Here is a 26,635-nt window from a genome sequence, read left to right on the forward strand (position 1 = left end):
TTAGGTGCTGAGCACTGTATGCTTACCAGCTTTTTTTCTACATCTGTGACTAACCTATCTGCTAAATGCGGCTGAAAAAATTGTGTGTGGTTAAAGTTACTGTCGAAATCTTTCGCAACGTTGTCTTGTAAACAATACAGTTGTTTTGCTTGTAAGGCAGCAAAGATTTCTGGTAACTTGATTCAGTTTTTAATGTGAGGCATTATACGGCACAGGAAAGGCAGACTTCTAGTGCATGAAGAGTAGTATACATACGTCGGAAAAACGTACTATATAAAGTCAAAGTTGCGGTAATTTAGGATGCAAGTTGGCGTAGTTGAATTAGATTCATGCTTTAGGACACAGACAGCAGCGCAATTTCGAAGGAAAGCGCAAAGAAGGTACAACACGAGCAGTCGTTTTACGTTTTGCGCCATGCCTTCTTTACTCTGTGCATGTCTGCGTTATTATTGTGTCCATTCCCCAACTACGTTTGCATCTAATCAAGCTAGGTAAGATCTATGTACTATCTTTGATGATTTATAGGGCTTTAGCGTCCCAGGCAACGTAGGCGTTATGAGATATATACAATGATAAACAGCCCCTAATTGCGGTGCTACCGGTCTCGTTGTTTGCATGGAACCAATTAAAGCTTCCATCGACTGTATACTTAAGGTACTTTGTTGAGCAATAGTGGCTGATGGTGGGTGGCCTCGTTTCGGATTTCTGAATAAAACCGTGCAGTGGGAAACGTCAATGAATGCAGTAGCATTGAAGATTAGACAAGGCAACGCTGGGAACAAAGAAAAATTGGGCTCAAACACATGTGTCAATGTGTTCGCCGTGGTGTTCCAGAAAGTTCGAGTGTGTTGCATATGTAATGAAAGTCTTCAGATCTGTTGCTTTGCTCTTCTGAGAGAAGCGTAATCAAAACACTCGTGCGAGACAAGCTAAAAATAAAGCTAATTGTATTCCACAAAACAAATAAAGGCAGCGGACTCTGTACTCAACAGGAACGCAGGGAGGAGGCACTTGGTGTGCACGATTGGCTTAACTCAGCGCACTGCTCGACGCGTGCCGGCCATCGTGGACTGCTTTTCAAGAATAAGAGAGGTAGCTAAAACATTCACTTTCCTACAAGCGGCACCTGCTTATTTGTGGTGGTCACCTACTGGTCATAGAGTAATTCGGTAGCTTAAACTTGATAAAATATGGCCGGACAGCAAACGACGTTGGTATCCCGTGCAAGGCCTTAGTACACATGTGTCACTGCAAGTCCCTCAAGGTGCGTAAAGCACACCATGCAATCAGGCTCAGCAGGTGGTTAAAAAAGATCAGAGGTATATATCTAGAGAGAGTAAAGCTCCAGACTCCCACGTACAGGCACAACATGAAAAATGCCCTCCCACAGATGGGGCGGCCAGATACGCGCAGATAGAATTGGCGATTGCGCTGGAAGCAATGGCTTTTTGGGTGGTCTCCGCCACTCGTTGTTGATTCAAGTGCGCGGCCGGATCGAGAATCAGACGCAAGTCGGCCGGGTATACACATTACGGCGATCAGGGCGTCTGGCTATGCTGTGGCAACCGGGAGTCGTTCGCGGCGATTGCTTGGAAACAGCGGTTGCTGTTTGGCGACTGCTTCAACGCGTAACCGAGACGCAATTCGTTGTCTTTAGCTTTTCGCTATTCTTCGTCTGGGGCACACGGAAAGCTATATTTTTGCTTGCTTCTAGCGTAATCAAATTCCTTTCGCTAGAATTTTTACGCAAGTGTATTTAATTATTTAATTATTTATTTATTTACCTATTTATTCGGATTAAATTGGAAATGTTGGCAAACATTGTGTAGCCGGCTTCTCCACAAACTATAAGTTATTTATTTTCAGATACAGTGCAAATAAGTGCACCTACACACGAAGAAGACACGACAGACACGGACAAGCGCTCTTCGGCGTCTGTCGTGTCTTCTTCGTGTGTATGTGTACTTATTTGCGCTGTATCTGCAAGTAACTATGTTAGACCACCTAGCCCAACAGGCGGTCCTTCTATAAGTTATTCAATAATCAAAAGATGACAGAATGGGGTAACATAAAAACGTCCCGCCAATAAAACACTTTTCGCAAACGTACTTAAAAGTCAATAAAAAAAGCAATGAAACGGTACGTTGTGCAGTTTTTGCAAATGCAGACATGTCAGTCCAATAAAAGAAACTAAATAATACATACAACAGAAATATACGCTAAGTAATAATACATAATCTTATTTTCATCAAAGAAGGTTAATATAACTTTTGAGCAGGTCGCTGTAATGACGGTTTACGCCATGGCCCAAGTAAGTTACCTGCTCTGGCAAATGGCGCCTGTTCGCGTAACAGTACGACACATTATCTGGTCTTGTCGTAATACCCCAGCACATTTTCGCTGCTTTTACGGCGTTAGGTTCCCAACGGTAGATATTTCTAGTGGTCCCCAGCCTTGTCCTCGCACAAATAATACAGGGCAGAGCAAAACAGCACCGCTTACACGGCTCAGGGTTCACACATTAGGAGGCCCGACGAGTTAACCATTACGCCGCCATCCAAATGCACAGAGTGAAAGTTGCAGCCTAATCTGATATGTGCACGAGAAAGCTTCATATATTGCACAATAATTGTCCTCCTACAGGCAATTTATTATTAAGGTTAAGACACAAACAAGAAGTTCATTACTGTTTGGCAGTGACAATCAAGCCCACGCCGTAAGACACAGTTGCAACTACAACTACAACTCCACTCTCCCCCATACCGACGCGATAAGGACTTCCACTAGCCATTTTGCCATGATTCCTCCTGTATGTTCCAAACATGCTGCTAGCAGCAGAAGCCATTTTAAATCACAGTTGCTGACTAAATATACCAGTTGAGGCATGAGAATATAGCTACAACCCTGGATGGCTCGCCTATAGAACCTATGGTTTGAACACTCACATCCCGGCTCAACGAGTCATAGGGACTTTGCTTCGCTTTCCTACGTAATGATATGTCAAGGCACATTCCAGGAGGACTTCGTAACAACGGGAAGATTCTTCGCGACCGTAATATCACCTGAAATGATTCAGTTAACCTAAAGTGTCGACATCGACCAATTAAAGTCAGTACTCAAGTTCAATTCACGCTCTTGACATAAATGCTCATTATTACACAATATAAGGGTCGTCTCCAGGCGGTAATAATAAAAACGCATCCAGTGTTACTTGAAAATTTGCAAGGAGAGTAAATTTCTAGAATGCCAATATGGTTTTCGAAAATTCTTGATTACGTTTTACAAACACAACTGACCATGTGTAGGTCCCCAAAACACTCATTCTACTCTCCGAAAATGGTCTATTAATACCAAATTACAATTTCTGTGTCATTTTCTTCTTTATATTTAAAACTTTTTTATCCACATTCTTTTGTTACGAGTTAATTGGACAGTCTTTGAGAACTGGCCAGCCTCAAACACAGAAGTGCAACACGCGCTACAAAATGAAACATTTCAAGCTTCATTCCGGATTCTGCTTAATTAGGTGCTTGCATGCACGTTTTGAAATTTTGTTCTCATCTTCAAATTAATCTCTCGAAAAAGCCTTAATTCAATATCTGTCGCGAGGTAGTTTTGCAAAGAAAAAAAAAGAACGTCCAATCAAGAGTGAAGTCGACAAAATGTGCGATATTTTGTAACGATCGTTTTCAGTTTTCATTGTTCTCTGTCATTGTGATTGGCTTGGACGTCACTGTATTGTCGTTAACACCGGAATCGGCCACTTAGCGTATCGGGTGATAAGAAAAGTAGAAACCAAAATGAAATGGGATCGTAAGAAAATACGGTTCCTAGTGTTCAATGTCTCTGGCGCAGAGGAGTCAGCAGAAGCAGTCCCGTTTTTACAGGCCAAAGCCTCCGTGTGTTGTTATAAGACTGATTTCCTCTTATTAGAACACCCGTTACACTATACTACAATTTAGGAAGAACATGAAATCACTCTCGCGTAGCTATGTTTTAGAGCGCAGGTGTATAAAGCTGGTTCTACACATAACATTCTGTACAGCAGACGAGGATATTCCGCCTAAAGAGACACGAAGCGAGTTTTACAATAAAAAACGTCGGCCCTACGTGTGGGTGATTTAGTAATATCTTGCTTTTACGTTTTAGTTCATGCTATATTTACTGTGATAGTCACATGGGGTTTACTAGTTTTGTACTATTGCTGTTACTTCAGATCGCTAGGCTTGGTCAACCTGTATACGTATTAAAGTGGTAGCATCTTCTGTTTCTGTCTTTCAATTACCTTCTACCTTGTAATGCCCCTTAAGCTTCGACCTTAGTGACATGGCTACAGTATTACGTAAATATTATAAAAATAGATATCACAAAATTTTCTGGAAGTTTTCGGTGACTGCTTTTACAAAAAGCAACCTACTTGCGCAATAGTTCGAAATTTTGCATCTGTCATTTTGTGCGCTCTCATATGCCATCAATTCGCGTTTGGCTGCATTCATATCAAAATGTTAAGACGCAGTTGTCGGTACTACTCCCTGGTCCCTAACGCATGCACCACTTGGTATCACGCCAGTTGTGATAACACAACTGCCCACTATACATAAGAATTGGCTCCATATGCCCACTTACAAGAAGGAGAATCAATTACTTACATGAACGGCGGCTTCAAAGGACGAATTTCAATGCCATTAGGTGAACCTGCAGCCGAGAAAAAAAATTCAGTATACGCTCTTCAGGCCAGATTTGGCGGCGAAGAGCAACACACGAGCATGTGGTTTGAAAACTGACGGCTTCACAAATTCTTGCGGATTGCCTAAGAAAGAAAACAGGCCGCACTTAAAAGAAAGAGAAAGATGGACCACGAGATTAAGCTGGCGGCTAGCGGTTGGCAACCACACACTGTGGAATGGCTAAGAAATAAAAGCAAAAATAAGGGCGACAACGTGAAATAAGCTCGCACACACTAAAACTTGGAAAGATCATGAACATCGACAGACTTTCTCGATAAGTTACACATTTTATCCGGTTTTACTCGACTTGAGGAATCCTGTGTTGCCTGGAATGTATTCTGACTACACGAATGCCTGCTCACCCCTAATTAGAATAGTGGACAGTATCAACTGTAACACACGCGGCACAGAAGGTATCGAACAAGGAATGTCGCTGAAACAAACGTTTCGACAAGAGAAGTCATCCTTGTCAGGGCAGGTACGCTGCCCTGACGAGCACAAGTCCTTTTGTCGAAACCTTAACTCCACTGACATTCCTTGTTCGACCAAAGCTTATCAATTCAAACCTCCATATTTCTGTGAACTTCTGTCTCACGCGGCTCGGAAGCAACTGAAGCAACTTATAGCACCTATTACGTCACTGCCCATCATATGGAAATTAAGAGCTTGCAATTGGGACCACTATAGAAAAATGAAACAACAGACCATTTTGAGAAGATCGTCAGACAGTAAACACGCGAGCCTGCGATGCACGAAGCCGCAAAAGCGCTGCTGCGTTTCTTAATGCACCAGCTTGTATGACAGCTTGTGACGAACTGAACAATGAACGCTTCAGCGTGTGGGTGCCTGCGTGCAGCGAACAGTTTAGCAAGCTTTAAAATAAGGGTAAGAATTGTTTGGAGCTCCAAACGGCTTTGTGTAAACCACCTTTTAGTCAGGCAGCGGCTAGTAGATTTAGAATATGTTTAGTGCTCCATGTTTTCGTCTTACGCTTGTGGCATCATGGCGGCTTGAAAGTGAAGCTACGATTAAAATAAAAATAAAAGACGATAAAGGAAAACAACTTTCGTCATAAGTTGTTCAATGTATAATAATAATTTTGAGCGGTAATACACCATGAGCTAAGACAGTCCAAATTTAGGTGCGCCAGCGGGAAACACCTCTATTTAGGCCTATCACCTCACCAATCGACGAATTGATCTCAGAAATAGCGGTAATTTATCAGTCAATCTTAGGCGTCTGCGTGAGATGATAGAAAACGATAGCTTACTTCAGTGTTTATTTCTTACGAATTTCACCACTTATGCAGAAGTCGGGTGACATTTGCAAGCGAGAGCCATCGCTTTATTGTGCGCCACCCTGTTTTTTGACGAAAAGCTTTTGATGCAAATATGGGGTACCACGCTATATCCGAAAAATAGTGTGCCAGACGTGAACCCTTAACGTCACTCGCATCTGACGCATGTGCAGTGGCGAAGACCCGATTTCCTTGACACCCCAAAACGTTTCAGTACTTTTCTTTTTTTTTTTTTTTGCTTCTTCTAAACTTCGTTTCCTACTCACCAGGCAGCGTTAAGGCAACACTGTGCAAGCAACGCAAGTAGCACGGCCTTCCCAGGCCGCGCGTTTCGCAGTGTAGGGCCCGTATTCATAAAAAAGCTTTTGCGCTAGAATGATTCGTAAGAACAAATTACAGCCAATCCTGACGCTGGACGTATTAGCGACGTCGGTCACTTAATGGCAACGAGAACTTACGAACGAAAAGCTTTGCGAATGCGTCCACAGTGGCTTTTGTTCTGAGAAATTTTCTACGGGCTAACTACTTCACTAAATTTAGACTACAATTGCTTGACGTAAAGTTGCGTGAAATGTCGTATTATTTATTTGACTCTGTAGTTCCAGTATGCCACGTACGATCTGCTGGACGCGAGTTCAAGTGTTGCGCTAGGGTGGCTAGAGTGCTATTCCGGACGCGGTCCAATTCCGCCGTGTTGTCAAATTCGCCGTCTTGTCAGTTCTGATTTGCCAGCAGGGCTGCTACGGTGTCTCCGAATGGTTCGAAATGCTGCCATTGCAGAATTTGACAATATGGTGGAATTCGATAGTGTCCAGAATAGAACACCTGGTCGCACAAACGTGTCACGCCACTCGTTCGGAGGTAAATATTTTGGTTCAGCATCTGCTGACGCCTTCCATGTAATAATTACGTCTTACTTCGTGACATGAGAATGAGACTTAATTTTATGTCATATTAAATTATGCGTACCTTTCTTTCATCTGTGACGCCCAAGTCCTGTGGCAGTGGGAGCAGTGAGAGGAGCCTGTCTAGCCACTGTAGAGTTACCAGCTATGTATAAAACTGTGCAGAGTCGTCTCCTAGTTCCCCTTTGCCCTGTGCGGAGTAGCTAACCAGCCTCGGCCTGGTTAACCTCCCTGTATTTCCTGTATCCCTTCTCTTTCTCTAGATGGAGTTTCGCCGCGTTATAGACAAGGGGGTCGCATTGCTAGATCATTCCGAAGTACGTGCACGTTTGCAATAGAATATAGAACTTTGCAAGCAATTCAATACGCCTCAGTGTTTAAATGAATGAATGAATGAATGAAATCGTCATTTTATTGGTGCTAAGTCTAGATGAAGAGCGTGGTGTTTGAGAAAATAAAACGATAGAGGACGAATAACAAGAACATCGGAGTAAAGAATGAAATTACTGTACCACGGTGAACGTGTGGCTTTGTCCTCAGAAACCTATGCATGGGTACAGTCGGGAATTTGAAAACACCGTTTCTCACTAACTTCTTCGTCCCGCAGTAGACGAGAATGATGCGGAACAAAAGGTATCCGAGAACGAAGCTACGCGGATACAGAAAGACCGAGGACATCGTTTCTGTTATAAGAGAATAGCGAATTGAGGGGTGTGATTAGTATATATTTTCATAAAGTAGCGATGAGTCATTGCTCGTTCGTAATTATGAGAAAGGGGGTGCAGTGGTCATTTCTGATATCTCGTGCGCTTCGGCCCACTCTCATAATGGAGGCAACAAGCGAGCCACAAATCACACTGAATGAACTCCATCGATCAACGCACATCGAATTTCGATGAAGGCAGGTGACCGGCCAGAAGTTACCGGAGGGAGGAGTGGAATTTCCTAATAGTGACTTCGTATACGAAATGAAGAACTATTAGGGAAAAGGCGCTTTCATAATCACAAGCATTCGTTTCAACTCCATAAATAGTATTTTTGTTGTGACAATGTAGTTCACGTTCTTAGCTATGTGTGCCGTATACAGTGACGTTATTGAAGCACTCATGCGCGTTACACCCGGCATATAATACAAAGCACTCAAAATACAAAAGACAGCAAGCCTATCATTACTTTTGTGCTCACGATAAATATCGTATACAGGTCGATCATGTTTAGTTTTGTGGAATTTTTAAAAATCCCTTGTGGCAGATAGCACAATTATTGCCCTTGAGTAGGATTATTCAAAGTGGCGGATATTCCTAGCCCGAGAAGTCGAAACACATATACAACCAATTAACAAAAATACACTAATTATCGTTTGAAATAATTACCTTACTGCACATATTGCAATTTACGAATTGTAACCGGAGAGATTGCAAGGCGTATCCACTTGGAATGAACTTCCAGAATGACGCCAATTTGGAGATATGCGCCATTAAACTTGCCGTAAAAATGCACTGTTGTTCAACTTACTCTTCTTTTTTTTTTTTAGCAAAACGTTCTTTTATGCCTTCAAGCACAAAAGTAACTGGAACGCCCATGTATTTCAGTACTACACATTGGAAATAATATCTTGAAACTGGTGTCTTCAAATGGATACGTCTTGCAAGCTCACCGGCTACAATTCGTAAATTGCAATATGTGCCGTAAAGTAATTAACCCGAAAGATAATGAGTTGGCTTTTGTTAATTAGTTGAACATGTGTTTCTACTGCTCGTACTAGTAATATCTGCCTCTTCGAATAATCCAGCTCAAGGGCAAGAATTATGCTATATCCTACATGTGATTTTTAAAGTTCCATAAAAGTTAAGAATTACCACCCTGTATACTAAAATTACTCAGGCACTCCAACGTCCCGAAATGACTTCAAATTATCAGCAAAACATACAAAGCAATTTGACGTGCTCGATACATTACACTAGTAGACGTAAACAGGCAACAAATATATTTGCGTTCATATTTTAGGAAGGAGAAAGTCCGAAAAGCCAAGTACCTGCGTGCTCATGAAAGAAGCGAAATTTTCCAGCAACCTTCTCCTTCCCCGCACATTTGCTATAGAAGAGCTGCATATAACCGTCTCCTTTGTCAACCATGGCATCTTATTTGAAATATTTCTTAGTGTTTCAGTTGGTGATTGTCTACTGCTATGCAAACATATACAATTCGAGCCACAATTTTCATTAAATAAATCATAATTTACAGGGCGCCACAAAATGCCTAAAGCAAACGAAGGCCTACTTCGTTTGCCAATAAATTTATTGCCAAAGGATGCCAATAAGTGCGTAAGTATTCCTTTAAAGATTCCCTAAATGCAGTAGGGCTTGAATAACCGCGACCACAAGGCCTATATTTATGTCCACTGCTGGACGAAGGCGATCTCCAATTATCCCTGTTTTGCGCTAGCCGATTCCTGCTTGTGCCCGCAAATTTCCTAACTCCATCACCCCACCTAGTTTTCTGCAGCCCGGCCTCGACTGCACTTCCCTTCTCTTGGTATCCATTCTGTAGCTCTAATGGTCCACCTGTTATCCATCCTATCCATTGTGTGGCCTGCCCAGCTCTATTTCTTCCGCTTAATGTCAACTAGAATATCGGCTATCCCCGTTTGTTCTCTGATCCACACCACTCTCTTCCTGTCTCTTAAAGTTAGGCGTAACATTTTTCGTTCCATCGCTCTTTGTGCGGTCCTTAACTTGTTCTCGAGCTTCTCTGTTAAACTTCACGTTTCTGCCCCATATAGAATGCAATGACTGTACAATCATGCAATGATTAGTTTGGGGACCACAATGCACAAGAACATTATTTTCATTGACGCCGGTCACCTAAATTCGGGGTAGGACTTGGGACCAACGCAAAACAGTGCTAGTGCATGGCACGTTGTAACAAATGGAAGAAAGGGCTGAAGTCGAGCGAATTGAGTGAAGACGCCCGTGTGACTTGCTCTTATTCGGAAAGAGTTTATTTCATTTCGACAGCTTAAATTATCTGCGATGGCAAGGCACTCAACGAGAATCGTGAAGCAGACCAGACTGTCTCTTTCTCTCTTTTCTACCGTGAAGGCTCTGTCTATCCACGCTCTTGGAGAGACCCCTTCCCCCTTGCCCTCAATAAACTAACAAAAAAAAAAGTTAAGAATAGATGACAAGGCGTCGAAGTGCTTGTGACTAAGACAGGTCCAGTCAAGCTTGAAGAAGGACATTGAAGTGGGCTGACGGATCGCCACGTAGTCAGAACGGAGAAGGCGAATGACACTGAAAACTCTCCAGCGTCAAGGACCAATCACCGGTCGCGTACTGGACGGCTGTTCACCGCGCGACGCTTTTGCGCCTACACAGCGAGCGAAGTGTCTGGATGCTGGACGACTATGGGGAACTGAATAATGCATTCCTTTTGCGAACAGTGCACTCTTTTTGTTTTTTTGATCCTGCTGCAATTCCTTCCCTTCGTTTCCATTTTCTTCACTTCTCGCGCCATAGCGCCTTTCACTGTCAGCGCGTCCAATTCGCTGAGTCGTGAGATATTCAGCAGGTCCGCACCCGCCATAGCACCGCTTCGTAACCCCCTCCGCGCCTTCCTTCTTTTCCTCCTCACCCCATCCGCCTCTCTGTTGCCAGACGCGTCAATCAGCAAGCGCCAAAACAAAAACAAGGCTAGCTTCAAAGGACGCATGCAGCCCACTTGCTAAAACCAACATCACGGACAAGCACAAGTGTCTCCGCACTAGAAAAACACACTGGCACAAAGGGCGAGTTGCAGCCTACAGTAAGGCGTAGAAGAGGCTTTTAGGACACCAGCCAAGCGTGATTGTACAAAGACAAGCTGGAACAGGACTCCGCGCAAACAAACGCAACGTAGCAACTATACAATATATGGGGAGGAGAGGGGGAGGGGGGGGGGGGACAGGAACGGGGCATGCAGAGTGTGCGGGGATGTGCTTGGACCGTTGCTCCCCTTTTCTCGTTCGGCCGTTTGCCTTTTCTATAGTATAAAAAAATTATTGCTCTGCTTTTTATGTTACCATTTAGGCTGCGGAAAGGAAGCACAAGACGCCGGTGAAATGTGGGCCCAACGAATTTTCTTCATTCAGCTGCCGAGGGTAAGCTTCTAGAACAGCAAGCCCTACCGTCACGTAAACCTTGCAATTTTTTTTTTTTTTTTTTACGGAATGAATAAAAGCTGTATGTTATACATTTTAGTCGACTGGTTTTCAAAATTTGGGAATGACCGCGTAAATGGTGCACGAGATATTGGACCACAATTGTATTTCACTCAGCTGTAGAGCGTATAGGGCTCAATATCTAATGGTTCATCACTGGTCAATTGGCACTGTTTACGCGCCTGCCTCGATGCGCTACACAAGAACGCCGGCCTTCAATTCGAGTGTCACGCTGAAACACCTGGTTACTAGCTCGCTGACAGTCGGTGTATTTCTCTGTTTGTTTCTTGTAGTAACAATGGCCCTCCCCGCGCAATGTTTTTTATTTCTCTTCCGAATGGCTGTTACTGCAAAACCTAGAAATTCAAAAACGACTTTAGTTCCACACAAGAAATTGGTAGCTGGCCCTAAAAAACGGCTTTATAAGCTTTACTTGGTTACTATACACTATGGCTTCTGCACTATTTCAACGTAAACGGATAAGTACGAAGCTATGTATAGAAAAACGGATAAGTATGATTGAAAAATAGATAACAGGCATTGGGGCGGTCTTAGAATAAAGGAAAAATAACGTATATTGGCAGACTTTTGAGTGTAGAGCTCACAAGAAAATGTGAAAAAAGAAATAAGATTGTGGTCTCTTTGCAGACTAAATCGGTATGTAACTTGCAACGAGAGAAAGAGAGAAGGAAATACCTAATGTGGCTGTTTGGGCGTGTTGGTAAGACGTATTGGTAAGTTGGTAATAAGAAGGAAAAGCGCGTAGGGTAAATAGGATCGCACATGGCTATGTCCCTACACTCGCGAAGAGAAAAAACGGGAGAGACACCGATACGCCGGAAGACCTGGGTATCTACGTGTCCGGACTGCAAGTATACGTGTGTTTATGTGACTATTTCTGTCGCTATCACTATTATGGTTCATGCTGCCTTCAATTTGTTTTTTGTCGTGTTTTTCTGGGGTGTAGATACTATGTCAAAAGAAGCATCCGGGGCCATTTTATAAGCCCCGACACCTTCTGACAGTCTCGTATTTAAAAAAAAGGATAAAGGAAGATCTGATGCCTAACGTCACTGTGTGTCATTTTGAAGTACTGAATCAGTTGTTTTTCTGCACGTAGTAGACAGTCGACCGAGAAAATGAACACAACTTTGTGTCCGAATAGCTTTTAACATTTAGGATTTATTTTACCTCACCAATGTCTGCCGGAGTGTGAATGAATGTAAATTTTAGATGTATTATGCTCGTGTTGTTGTCCTTGTTGTTGTTGTTGTTTAATAACTGCACACAGATGGGAAAGTAGAATGCATTAAGAGCCGGCTATCACAATGCCCACTTGATACATTGTAACTACCTATTTCCTCATAAATACGTACACACATGCATGCCGCAAACACACAAACACACTGAGTTTACAAAAAAATAAATGTAAACAAGAGAAAAAGCAAACCAAACTAGTAGAAGTGACGCATACGCACCCGCGTTAAGTATAAGTTTAAGTACACTATTCAATAAAATACCATTATATTCGTAACACACGAATGTAATTTTTCTAGTATTCGTAACAGTAAACACTCACTTTACATAGAATTCATAAAAATCTACGAATCAAATTAAGTTAATCAGATTGCTGTCCACAAAAAATTCCCGCTGGCCTGTGAAGGCCTATCTCTGTTCTGCGGGACATGAGTTTCATAATGGAAAATTCACGTCTGCTCAAGTGGCTTAACTTATCTCTAAAATGGACCCGCTGTTGGTCATACTGCGCGCAATCAATGAGCAAGAGCCCCACAGAAGAGTAGGTGCAGTTGCAGAGTGCATTCTTTTTTCACGCGGTGTAAAAAAGTGAGGAGGGTATTTCACGTCATTGATCAAGAATCAAGTATGGCTCTGCCGCATGGCGAAATAGGCAGAAAGCGGTGTACAGGCGAGACGCAGTTTAGTCTCGAGAAGAGTCACCATTCCGGCGAAGCTCGTAGCGCAATCGAAAAACTCGTCGCCGTTCCAGGCAGCCGGATATGTTCGATCCTGGCCGTGCACGTGCGCGGCGCTTTCCGGAATTCGCCGCCAATGCATTGGCGCATGCCTGAGCGCTGAGATGGGCCATCCCTCATCCGCTACCCGGCTCCTGTTACCAGTGGAGACAGCGAAGAGGCTGCCGATAATTATGGATCCGCACTCGGTCGTCACTAGCGTTTATGGCTTGCCTCGCAAAATACGTGCAGCGTTGAGGAAGCTGTGGCAGGTATCAGCTCATCAGGTGCAAAATTCGCGCACGTTTTCGTATTTGGCAACGGCGGCTAATAAGCCTCCTGGCGATGGGAATGTCCAGTCTCGACTGTAGCCAGAAAGGGCGCCGCTCACCGATTTTACTTTCCCCCCGACGCGATATACTATACATACGTTGGCCTACATACGTACGTACGTACGTACGTACGTACATACATACATACATACATACATACATACATACATACATACATACATACATACATACATACATACATACATACATGCATACATGCATACATACATACATACATACATACATACATACATACATACATACATACATACATACATACATACATACATACATACATACATACATACATACGCGCACGCACGCATGTACAAGTATGTCTGTATGTATAAGGAGAGAGATTAGGCAGACTAGACAGACAAGATAGATAGATAGATAGATAGATAGATAGATAGATAGATAGATAGATAGATAGATAGATAGATAGATAGATAGATAGATAGATAGATAGATAGATAGATAGATAGATAGATAGATAGATAGATAGATAGATAGATAGATAGATAGATAGATCAGCTGTTCGTGTATACGCTATCGGAACCTGCAACTATGCGCATTTCAGTCCTTGTTGCTGACTTTTCCTTTTTATCGTGTAACCAAGGTCTGGTCTCTTTAGCTGGCCACCCTATTTTCTTTTATCAAAATTATTGACAGCATGACATGTTTGTGCGCCCGTCCTTGTCAAATTTCTTACGCTTGTCCCTGTCTTTCAGTGTAAGCACGAGTATTCTCTTTATTTAATTTCACAGGCTTCCATATGCATATCAGCTAAATAAACGCGTTCAGCCCGCCTCTGGCAGCGACGGTAGAAGATACTCCTTCGTATAAGCCATCACGTACACACTTCCCGTGTGCAGTCAATCACTGCTCGTGACTGATTCATGGCTCAGCGAAGACGAGTGCAGCAAGCTTCGCGGAGAAGTTGATGCCTCTCGCCCCTGTCTGTTGGCGCTCATCATGCGCTACATTAGGATCAGTCACGTAGTCAGATGACGAGTATGCATCCGCTTTTTCTAACCGCACGTCTCGCAGAGGGATTATACGACGGAAAGCAAATGGATCAGGCTGCGTTCTTCTACAGCGCTGCATGATTTTCGGCGAACCGAGCGCACGCAGTTTCATGCAAGTTGCCAGTCGCTTCGAGACGCCATATTTCGCAATGTTGGCCCGTGTATGCCATTTGCTGCGTCTGTGTAATGAGAGATGTCCTGTGGCAGGTGCTCCTTCACTTTTACGATGGATAGGGCCCGCCACGCCTACACCACTGTGGGATTGAAAGCCCGCGTGGCATGGCAACCCTCCAGTCGGCTCTCGGTTATATTACAGTGCAGAGCGTGTTTCGGGTGAAATAACTGGGGTTAGAAAGGGGTTAGAGATACCGCCCTGTGATACCGAGGATTTGTACGGGTGATTATTACTGTCAAATATTCTTGCCCGCCGAACCGATTTGCTGATGCCGACGTCCAGGGGTACGGGTCACAGAGGAAGGTAGTTACAGAGGAAGGTGTTTGATGCCTTCAGTAAGTCGAACGAGCAGCATAAACTTCCCAGTCTTTAGCTGCCAAGTTCGCGATTACATAAATTCACACTCGCGTGCTGAAAACCAAACTAGCGTGTTAAATGTTCAGTGCGGAGGAAGACAAGTTTTTGCATCCAGACAGGTAGAAGAGGCCGAAATGACGCCTCTCTCTGATCTCAACTACACTTGAAAACAATGTAACGGCTGTCAAAAGTAAGAGAAAGGAAGAGAAGAGGGCGAAAATTGACAGCGATCTGCAGACAGACTCCGAGTAGTAGGCGTGGTGCAGGGCACAACTACTTGCATGTTTACGTATTCCCATGTACTGGTTAGTTTTTCGGTGTTACGGCATTTACTTTTTACCTTATCCATTTTCATCAACCTTGGCGGTTGCCTCTGTTCCTGTAAACAACAAAATTAAAGTTGAATTTCTCGTAGAGTCATACTTTTCTCGCGTTCCCCGCTTATTACCCGGCATAACGGGGATAAAACTGTAGATTAGGAACTGTTAAATAGGAAAACTGAAGTAGAGCACTGCACGGGCTCGGGCTTACCCGAAAGCCCGGGCCCGGCCCAGCCCACGGGCCGGGCCGGCCCGGGTAGAGCAGTTTTTTCACGGTCTCGGGCCGGGCTCGGGCACGGCGTCTGCTCTTTGACCCGGGCCGGGGCCGGGCTCAGGTTTTTTGACGCGGGCCCGGGCCGGGCTCGGGCTTTCTGGTGATGTGCATGTAACGTGCAGCGAGTTATTCTCGGGTGTATCAACTCTGAAAAACATGTATTTTTTGGTCTCGGGCCGCGTTCGGGCCAGTTTCGAGCCGGGCTCGGGCCGGGCTCAGGCCTAAGGTAAAGGGGTGGCGCGCCGGGCGGATAACGTAGATTATTTCAGGGCCCGGGCCGGGCCCGGGTCTCACCATAAAAGTTTCGATCGGGCTCGGGCGGGCCGCCCAACGTAAAAACGGGTCCGGGCCGGGCTCGGGCTGAAACAATCGGCCCGTGCAGTGCTCTAAACTGAAGTAATGCTCAATAACAACAATACTCTGCTAATTATAAATAATAGGCGCGGCGCCAAGCTCGAAGGCGTTGAATAAAGGACGCCCACTTTGTCTATTGATTTACTATGGGCTTTTATTTATGAACTCTATATTATTTACAAACTATAAAATAAATTACTCTTACAGTACATATATAAGGCTAGCATTTGAGATAACGTAGAAATGAACATTACAAAATGTTTAAAAAAAACAGTTCGTGCCTATACCATCCCTGTCTTGTTGGTATACGTACCAATCTGCTTTACTTTAGAGATAGCCGACACTTGTCATAGGAAAACTTCATTGTTTGTCGCAGCAAAGGCAGCTCAATGTCGCTAGTGTACGTTCTCCTCCATAGCCCAGCAACATCTTCACACGGGTACGCACCACACGTCGAGCGAGCTTCTTTTTATTCACTGAGCCGCCAGTGCGCGCACTGGTTCTGCAACTGTTCATCAGCTTGGACGCGATCATCCCTGCAATCCGCGCTGTGAGCGTGTGACATGAGAACGAGTGAGCAAACGACATGCTCACCGACTGTCGCCCGAAGGTTTCATTTTCGTGCATGGGACAAGGTGTAGCGTGGGAAAGTGAAATGCATCACAGAAAGGGTGATAAGAAACACAGGCGCACATAAAATTGGTGACCGCACCTTGGAAACCTCCGTGAGGTGATACGACAGAAAATATCGAGAGAATGGACGACTGAGAGGGCAACCAGTGAGCAACAAGCGTAGAAGGTAAGAGGAATAGAAATACATACAATGGGAACATGAAAGTGAGGAGGCGGCTGGCTGCATATGAAAAGCTATATTGAAGCGTGTCCAATGTAAGCATTTATTTATTTATTTATTTATTTATTTATTTATTTATTTATTTATTTATTTATTTATTTATTTATTTATTTATTTATTTATTTATTTATTTATTTATTTATTTATTTATTTATTTATTTATTTATTTATTTATTTTTGTTATACCTTCTTGGCCCGCAGGCATTACAGCGGGGAGTGTGGAGAGCAGAATAAACTGACAGAATGCAATAAGCGAAAAAAAAAGGAAGAAACATTTTTAGTTATACAACTTTTGCAGGTGTAAAAAGCAAAACAGCAAACAGCAGCGCGTAACAGATAAGCAGCTTTCTTAGTTATACAGTATTTGCTAATATTGCAAAGAATGAGACGGAGCATTGCGACTACTTAACAAATTTTCGTTACAAAGTGCTAGTTGATGTTTAAGGAATAAAATGATTAGTAATAGTGATGATTTCTGTGGCAAGGATGCACTATTCAGTGAATATGCTAGACAAAAAGTAGTTTAAGAAAGCTTAGTACGTGTGACAATTAATATTTGATGCCTACTTTATAAAGGCGATCAATGTGGCGCGATATAGTATATTGCGGTAAAGATATATGTTTGTCTTGGAACGAAATCTGATGATATATTTCGTGAAATGAAGTTAACCTCGAGGTTTCAAGGCGGGAAGCAAGAGATGGAAGTTCAAGGAGAGTTCATTTGCGGTTATACTAGCAGTTTGATCATAATTTGAACAATAAATCAAGCGGAGCAATTTTATACAAGTAGTATTGAGGTAATAAGGTCAGCGTGTTTGGGATCCTTTATGGCAGATGCATACTTTGGTAGTAGTAGATGTATTTTGGTCGTAGTAGTGTTTCATAGTGCATCCACTTAAAGAGGGTGGCGCATTATAAAAGTTGCGGTGCAAAAATTCCAAAGTTCGATTCGCTTTCTAAATTGGTCATTATGCGTTCTGCATGTAAGATTAGCGGTACTATGAAAGCCTAAATACTTTTATGAAGATACAGGATCTAACGCAGTGTTTTTGAGTAAGTCCAGATAATTAGTATTAATCCGGGACATGCGCATAAATTTGCATTTGTTAGTGCTTAGTTCCATGGGGTATTTATTAGACCAACTAGTTACGGCGTTAAGGTCAGACTGGAGACTAGAGACATCTTGGTAATCTTTTATTTCTCTATATAAAGCGCAATCCTGTGCGACCAAATTAATGTTAGAATTATTCATGAAAGGGAGGATGTTTACATATATCTGAGAAATGAAAGATGCCCAAGAATAGAACCTTGCGGCACACCACACTTTACCACGTTAAAAGAAGAGTTATGGTCATTAGCAGAAATTAATTGTGAGCGATTAGTGAGAAAGCACTCTGTCAATCTTAAAACATTATAATCAGCATTTATGTGTTGAAGCTTATGAAGAAGAAGTTCATGGCTTGCTTTCGAATGCTTTAGACAAATCTAAGGATACAGAATCAGTAATATAAGATTTGTCTAAATCGCTGCGTAGTTCATGAGTGAAACAGATTAGTTGTGTCTCGCATGAAAATGATTTTAGAAAACCGTGATGTGCCGAAGGGACAAATGGGCTCAACTCAAACATGTTAATCAGCCGAGAGAATATTATGGGCAATTATAATGAACAAGCTGCACGGTGCGTCAATACAGAATTCATCACGAAAAAACAAAAAACCCGACAAGCAAGGATGACGAGTGATTTTCCTGTAATTTATTCGTTGTCGCTTGTTTTACAGCGAAGCTGTTAAGGGCTGAGTCTTGGATGGTCGCGTCCGGATGTAGAAAAAAAATCTAAGTGGCCGTATGCTGTACGTGGGACTGAAAGCGCGCGAGGGACGCGCGCTTTCACGGGGAGCGAGCGCACGGCGGAGAGCAAACGCCATTTCTTCCGTCGCGCGAGAGGCCGTGGGGGGACGGGAGGGAGGGAGGGGAGGCGACTTTTAGCTGCGGCACCAACAGCGTATCTTGCGACCGGGCGCAAGGATAACTGGAGGCTCAATCTCCCACGTGAAAGGAGGACAGCGGGAAGGCAGCGCGGGAGGGAGGGGTTGCGGCTTCTGCTCTGCGAACAACTTGTACCTTGCGCGGCGCCGGGCGGTCGCGCGCACCGTATGTTGAAAGCGATCTGCAACAAGGCTCCTACCTTTATATGCGCAGTGCTTTCGCCGCTCAGTTCCCGTTGAAATGATAGACCGCATGAACCTTCGCTCGCTGCTGCTGGCGCGCTTGCTCACGCCAGCGTTTTGATAGCGGTTGTGTGCGGTCAGACAAACAACGCGCAGAACTGTTGTCGACGGCGGCGGCGTTTTGCCCGCATTCGTACCGAACGCGCGTGGCGTTGGTTACGTGTTTATGAAGAACGTGCCAACCTTTGCCCTACACCCTATTGCGGTGCACCGTAGAGACCATAAGGCCGTGGTCCCTGTGGTCGCTAATAAATGAAAACCACCGGATCATAGATATTTCTCATTCTTTAATAGTTACATTACATCATCACATCAGAACCAATTACATCATCACATCTTAATAGTCATAATTGGAAATACATAATTCCGACCATACTGCAGCTTCGCTGGTCTCCCATCTCCACCCCAGTGGAAGGGCTGACAGTTTTATAGATGCGAAGAGCTTATAACGGAGGCTTTGTCCGTCCCTCCCGCGGTGTCCCACACCCCCACAGCGCATGCGCGTCCCCTCCCCGTCACTCTCCTCTCCTACGCTCCCCCTTTTTCTCCTCTAGGAATCTTCTACTGTACGGAGCGGCGCCTGCATGCCACACCCCCACAGCGCATGCGTGTCCCCTCTCTCTCCTCTCCTACGCCCCCCCCCTTTCTCTCCTCTAGGAATCCGGAGCGGCGCGCACGACAGGTGGTGCGACAGCTGCATACTCCGCTGGGGACACCACGGTAGTTCCGCGGTATGAAAATGACGGAGCGCGCGCGCGCCTCATTCTCTCTCCGGTGCAGCGCCGCGATGAGCGCTCGGGCCGCTGCTGCGAAACCATCTCCCGCTCACGCTAACCATCTCCCCGCTGCTTCGCATCCACACATGGTTCCCTTTAGCGGGAGATGGAGTAATTTTTGGATCGCTTATCCCAATATGCATTGCGTGTTCTGTTCTTCGGTGCTAACACCGTTGGTACCGAAGCCTTGAGCAACACTGACAGTTTTGATACGTTCCGTAAGGACTGACGAAATCGGGGGAAAATGATCTCATCCAGACATCAGCTAGAAATTTAGTGGCCCACCGCTGCGCTAAACCACGATTACTAATATTTAACGTTTGCTACCAACCCTGTGGCAGTGCTCGTGATTTCCTTTGAAAACCTGACGTCTTCAACTAATAATTTACAGTATATCCTAATACGTGCACTTGATTCCTACTGCATTTGTTAATTATTCGGTCTGGATATAAAGGCACATATAGAAGCAAATAAATTTTAGCATTGAACAACTAAAAGTGCTACAAGCATAACAGCGACAACTGAGCCAGCTTGAACGTGAAAGTGACTTAAGCGTGCTTTTACTCCTCACATGAAGACTAAATTTCATTTTTTCGGTATCATCATTCTGTCATGTCTACTGAGCCTACATTTCGTTATTATTTGTTATGTATTCGTAAGCTTATTGCGGCGCATTTTTCCAGTTCCGTAGTTGCGAAATGGGTCAACTTAAGGCAGTTTAACATGAAAGGAAGCTACACGAAAAAAATAGTCACAAGTAATTGACTTTTATACAGGATCTGCTTGAGCTTGCGAGAAAATTCTTCATGCTTCTAAATAAAATAAGCAGTCTTCTGCAGACTGATTTTGCTGATCGATGATGAAAAGGAAGTGCGATTGGTCGGACAGCTTACCCTAAAAAATTATGGAAATTGCTTTCAAATGCTGGCGCAATAGTAAAACTAGTCGCTGTATTGCGACGCTATAACGTAAAGCTATTTCAATCTGTTTCTATTCCATTTCTGCCACTATCCCTCCACGATTGGTGGAACATTTTTCCGGCCACCCTCACTTCACCTATCGTTCACGCGACTTCACGAAAAGCGCGAAAACTTACCGTCTCATGCGAGATGTACACACTGATCATGCATGATTAGAGGGAACAAAAGAAGAAAAAAAATGTTTACAGTTCTACACCACTTTTGCCATTAACCCTACGCTGTTCGTCAAAAATTTTCGGGCTATGCCCACTTCTCCTGCCTGTCACGCGGTGTCAAAAAAGCCGCGTCAGCTCCCCACGTCAAAGTGACATGTACGCATTGTAGATGCATTAATATGCCGAACAAAACAGATTTTCTTTTGCGGAGTAGCCGGAGACCACCTCGTTCCGAAATGAATAAAAGTTGGCGGTCCCCGATCGCTCTGGCACTGGCAACTCGGAGCCGCCGGCGAGAATGAATCTCTGTATATAATGAAAAATTTGGGGCGCCAGTATACCATTGTCGGGTCCCATCGTCAGGTACGCGACATTGCTCTGCCAAATCTTACTCGCTGAGGACCCATTTTAGTGATATTCTTAACCTTCCGTTGCATCCCGCCGCGATTTTCGACCAGGTACCAGAAGCTAAGCAACAGGAATCGGACCAATCGCAGCCACTGGCATCGCCTTCTTTATCCTCTTTTCTATTGCAGTGCGCTCGCTCGCACCCCCCCCCCCCCCCCCCCCAAAACCCTCTCCACCTGTGCGCGCTACTCGTCTCTTGCAAGCTAATCATATAGGAAAAACCTGTCAAGGTAGGCAATGGTGTTTGCTTTCAAAGCAAACAAAACTGACCTCCTCTAATTGTGGAGAGCGCTTGATTGAGCTGTTGAAATAACGCGGCGGGTCAATGGCCGATGCTTCCATCGGCGCTTACGGTAATTACACATCAGGAGATCGGAATAAATTCAGAATGGAATAGTTTTACGTCATACGGCAAATGGTTTATTCCGATAAGCTGCAATGTGCTAAACGACTCAACAGACGCTTCATTTAAAGTGCGTGACTCCAGTAATGCCCTTCTAATCAAATAATACGTTACCTTTAAAGTGTGTTACTCATAAAGCACCATCTAATCTAATAATATGTAAGGATTGTATGCAATCATATAGTTTGCTAATATACAGGATGGTTCAGCGAACACTTTCAAAAATTTTTAAATGTAACCTGTGGCAGATAGCACAATTCTAGTTCATGAGCTGGTCTACTCGAAGAGGCGGACATAACTTGCACAGAAAGCTGAAACGCATAATCGACTAATTAACAAAAATTCCCTAATTAAGTTTTTAACTAATTACCTAATGGCCCATATTGCAATTTACATATTCTAGCCATAGAGGTCACAAGGCCACTTGGAACGAATTCTCAGGATGACACCAGTTTCGAGATATTAATTCGCGAACTTTGCGGAGAAATGAATTGGCGTTACAGTTACTTTCTTAACAAAACGAAGTTTTATGCATTGAAGCACAAGAAGTGTCGTACAATGCGACACTTACAATGCGTACAAATGCGTACATGTCACTTTGACGTGGTGAGCTGTCGCAGTTTTGTGACACCGCGTGACAGGCAGGTGATGTGGGCGAACTCCACGGCTAGAATTTGTAAATTGCAATATGGGCCACAAGATAATTAGTTAAAAATGTAATTAGTCGATTATGCATTTCAGTAATGTCCGCCTCTTCGAGTAGACCAGCTGTTTAACGAGAATTGTGCTATCTGCCACAGGCAACCTTTAAAAATTGTTGAAAATATTCGTTGAAACACTCTGTATACAGTATAATATATTCGTTTACCAGACTAGATCTATATGCAAAGCAGTTTTTGACAGGTGAGTGTTAATAGCTACCTTTTTTGAATGAAAGGTAATGAAATACATTCATTAGTGATGTTTGATGCCTACGAGTCATTTTCTCCTGTGCGTAATGAAGTTCACAGCTATGTCGCAGATCTGTCCTCTTATTGCTGTTCGAGAGCAAAAGAGGTTCTCTTTCCTCTTTTGCTGCGGAACAGCAAAAAGAATACAAAGTACAACCCAAAGTACAGTTGCTGTTTCTCCCGAGAGGATCTGTGCGGAGCGAAATCAAACCTTTTGCCACATTTCACTGATCAATAATTCGTCAGACACCACATATAAAACTAAAGATCGTCATCGTTCATCAGAAGACTAAGACTGCATTAGTCAAGTAGAAACCGATCGCTCAAGTAACGAGGTTACACTATCTCTGTGCTGATGGCTCGTATTCTACCGCCAGGCATTCCACGGCAGGGCACGTTATATAAAAAAAAAAAAAAAAATAAGCAGAGGCCGCGGGAATGATAAGAATGCAGCTCTTTGGGCTTGTTTCTCTTTAACCATCCACGATGACTAAGAGAATCAGAAAAAGGATGCTTTGACTTCCTCAAAGCAGCGTGATTCTTATCTCCACGAGGCCGTCAAGTCAATCACGCGCCTATCTAGCAGCGTGGTGCTCATGTATGCGGCCACATGCAAGCACGCAGCATACACCCACATACATAAAAATTCTCGCGCACAGCAACAATCTCCTCCAGGTAATGTAAGCGACGGGATTCTCGGTGATTTCGGCAATGCAAAGACATTGGAAGGCTCCGAAGGAGGCACGTAAAGAACACGATAACCCGTGACTAAGAAGAATAAGAAAAAAAAAGAAAAGACTAAAGTTAATCCAAGACAAGTTGAAACAATGTGACACGCAAGGCCAGAGCAGACCTCGAAATGCCGAAAGGCGAATATCAGGGCAGAAGTTGTCGCTCGCAGTCGTAGAACACCGAGAGGCAGCGGCGCCACTGGGCGCCAGAGTTGACGACAAGACGGCGGCATTCCCCGCGTTCCAGCGCTGTTACCGGGAGACGTGCCTGGACTTCCGATTGCGGCAGCCTGCTTCCTGGTAATGCAGGCGAGCGCAAGACCCAACAGCAGCGACGCAAACGAGATGGCAAATAAGGCATGGCAAAAAAATGAAAGCGTGAATTTCGAGCCAGTTTCATTCAGCTTCCGACCAATAAATGGGCGCATTGACAGCATTATATATTTCCTGATAACAGTGACATTATTGGGCGTTATTAACGCATGCAAAATAAAAACAAATACGTTATTGCTTTACTATACGGGCGTTTTGCATCGGCACTGTCGTAGTGTACATGCAATACTATTTTGTTCGCATTGCTGCCTCGAGAGTTTCTTTGTTATGCTGCGGTGTTGCCACCTCTTTATCCTACAAAAACACGTGAAAAAGTAAACAAAACTATACATCTAACTGCACCACATGTTCAAAATCCTGGGAGCAGCCGGCGCCGTATTTGGGCGCCAACATCTCCTTCTGTCATCTCAGCAATTAAAGGGACAGTGCCTACAACTCTGCTGCAATTCTTAACAGAAACTGAATGGTCTGGGCCTGCTTTAATAGAAGGAACATGGTACAATTCGGTCAGCAGCATGGACAGACGTCAAGTGAAATCTCCGTCACGCCATGGTTGTCCTTCTTAGTTGCATTGCACTTTTATTTATTTATTAAGTTATTTATTTAATTTTGCTACAGAACTGACAGAGAGAGAAAGAAAGCACCGAGAAAGGAAAAAAGCCAGGATCCTCTCTGGCGCGATTTTTGCACATCAACATAATAGGAGAGTAAATCGTTATATATATATATATATATATATATATATATATATCGCTTCCATAAGAACATCTGTAACAGAAGAGAACATAACAGGGCAAGGAATTGTGTGTTTTTGCAATCTAATTTGCTCACTGTCATGAGTTAAGTGCCCCAAAAGTTGTGGGAGGTGCTAGTTGGTGTTGAAAAGAAAAGGAAAAAAGACAGCGGAGACCTGTTTATGGCACGAATGAACGGCCGCATGAAGAAGACGACGACGAACGTCCTGCTGCGGCACGAGTGAGCGGAGACGCAACATATAGCAAGAGCACTACACAGCCAATTATGCACTGACACTATCAGAAAGGAAGAGAATGAGAATTGGATCAGGAAGGGTGCGGGACGAGCCAGGCTGGTGGGAAGACGCCGCCGTCTCATCGGGTGCTGGAGCAATAATTGGGGCCCGATTGGAAAGTAGCTGGTTGCCCCGTTTTTTTTTCAATTTCATCTAGAAATTAATAAATTAAATGAAGAAATCTTAAAATGGTCACTTCAATGCGCGCAAACACTAAAAGATACAGTGTGGATAAATGTACACAACGTTAACAAAACACGCGAGTCATTGCGTATATATAAAATAATTCCTAATGTTTCGAGCCCATGTCGGTACTAACAAGTAAAGTGTCTACTCTAGTCTCCTTTATGGTGAAAGATGGGACTTGATGAGATTATATATGCGACTCCAATTTCCATGCCCATGGCATGAAATGCCCTTGAAATAAATTATAAAACTTCACTTGAATAAGTACTGTCACCACAACTAAGTATAGTAAGTACTGTCACCACGATTAATAAGTACGGCGGAGCGAACGACTAAAAGGCGTAATGGGCCCGATGAGGGCAAAGTACACAAACCGCATGCAAACGAACCGTATAGGTACGCGCGTATCGTGCTGATTCGCCGAGTATACCCTTGAATTTATTAATTCGCATATAATATTTCGCAAGGGTGTCTAGAACTGAGCTAGTTCGTAATGTACAGGTGATATTCACAGCAAAGAAAGAAGACCAACGGCAAATAATGTAAGCGGACATAGGCGCTGCCAAACTAAAAGGAAAAAGAACAAAAAAAGGGAGGGGGGGAGGATAGCGCCGGCGAGGACTTTTCAGAACAGAATATCAATTTATTTTATGTTCTGCGAAAAAGAACAGTACAGGTGTTTAATATTAATATACAAAGCCTTAACCTGGAGGTGAAAGGGAATTTTTACATACGACATAACCTTACACGAAATATTGATCAAGAAGTGATCATTCATTCGAACAGCAAACTCATTATTCCGCTGTAGAAACTTCAGAACACTTGCGGCCGCCTCGCTTCTTCGCACTACGTTCAAGGTGCAACAAAATAAAGCCCGCAAAGCTTACTTTGTATATAGTTACCCGAAGTTCACATTGAGGAAGATAAAAGCATTACGAAATATCGGGCACAAATAACAAGGAACAGACTCAGCAAGCAAATTCCAGTCTTGTGATGTTTCTGGCCACGGTGCCAAGAGCAGTGTCTCATACCTGGCCGGCAGTGGGTGTCAGAGAAGCGGCATTTGAATATTTTGCTGCGTCTGCAACCAGTTCGTCTTTAGGTGCGCGCTGCGTCGCTGTCACTGCACATTTTTAACAGATGGGTTGCAGCAAGCGCCCTTCCTTGTCTGAAGGAATTCAGCCGGAAAACGCGCTCGAATGAACCCGCATGGTTGGAATCGAAGGCCACTGAACTTTCATCTCGATCGGGGAACCGGCTCGAAGCACTTGTCCCAAGGTAAACGGACTGAGCGCTTGTCGAGCTGCCTGCCACGTCCCTTTGATGTCACGTGATCTGGGCGCTGTGGCTGCACAGAGAATGCCTACCAACCGAGAAAGGCGCAAAGAAAAAGGAAAAATAAAATAAACGCGGGAGGCGAATTTGAGTTCGCGAAATGGAAACGCAATTGCTTGCAGTTGTATTCTCAAGTTCCGGAGAACAGGAACGCTCGCAGAGAGACACGCAGCTTTTGGAGCACGAAAAGAAGATTGCGCACATGTTTGTGCCAACACGTCCCCGACCACAAATTCAGCAATGTGCGAGGCCTTCATAACGACACAACCAACCTGTCTTGCGATCAAAAACAGCTTCAGTGACTGATTGGTCAGTCACTGTGCTCAG

The 26,635-nt window shown here is 43.9% G+C and overlaps 1 protein-coding gene across 3 annotated transcripts in view; it reads right to left on the reverse strand.

Annotated features, from left to right (window-relative positions):
* Positions 1–26,635, reverse strand: part of LOC119456398 (irregular chiasm C-roughest protein-like) — an 812,164-nt gene that overhangs the window by 507,142 nt on the left and 278,387 nt on the right. For all 3 annotated transcript variants that reach the window (XM_049669811.1, XM_049669813.1, XM_049669810.1), the window contains one exon: positions 4,650–4,695. The gene's annotated coding sequence lies outside the window, so the exon portion shown is untranslated. The remainder of the gene's footprint in view (positions 1–4,649; positions 4,696–26,635) is intronic.

Source organism: Dermacentor silvarum, chromosome 6, assembly GCF_013339745.2.
Source record: "Dermacentor silvarum isolate Dsil-2018 chromosome 6, BIME_Dsil_1.4, whole genome shotgun sequence".
NCBI lineage: Eukaryota > Metazoa > Arthropoda > Arachnida > Ixodida > Ixodidae > Dermacentor > Dermacentor silvarum.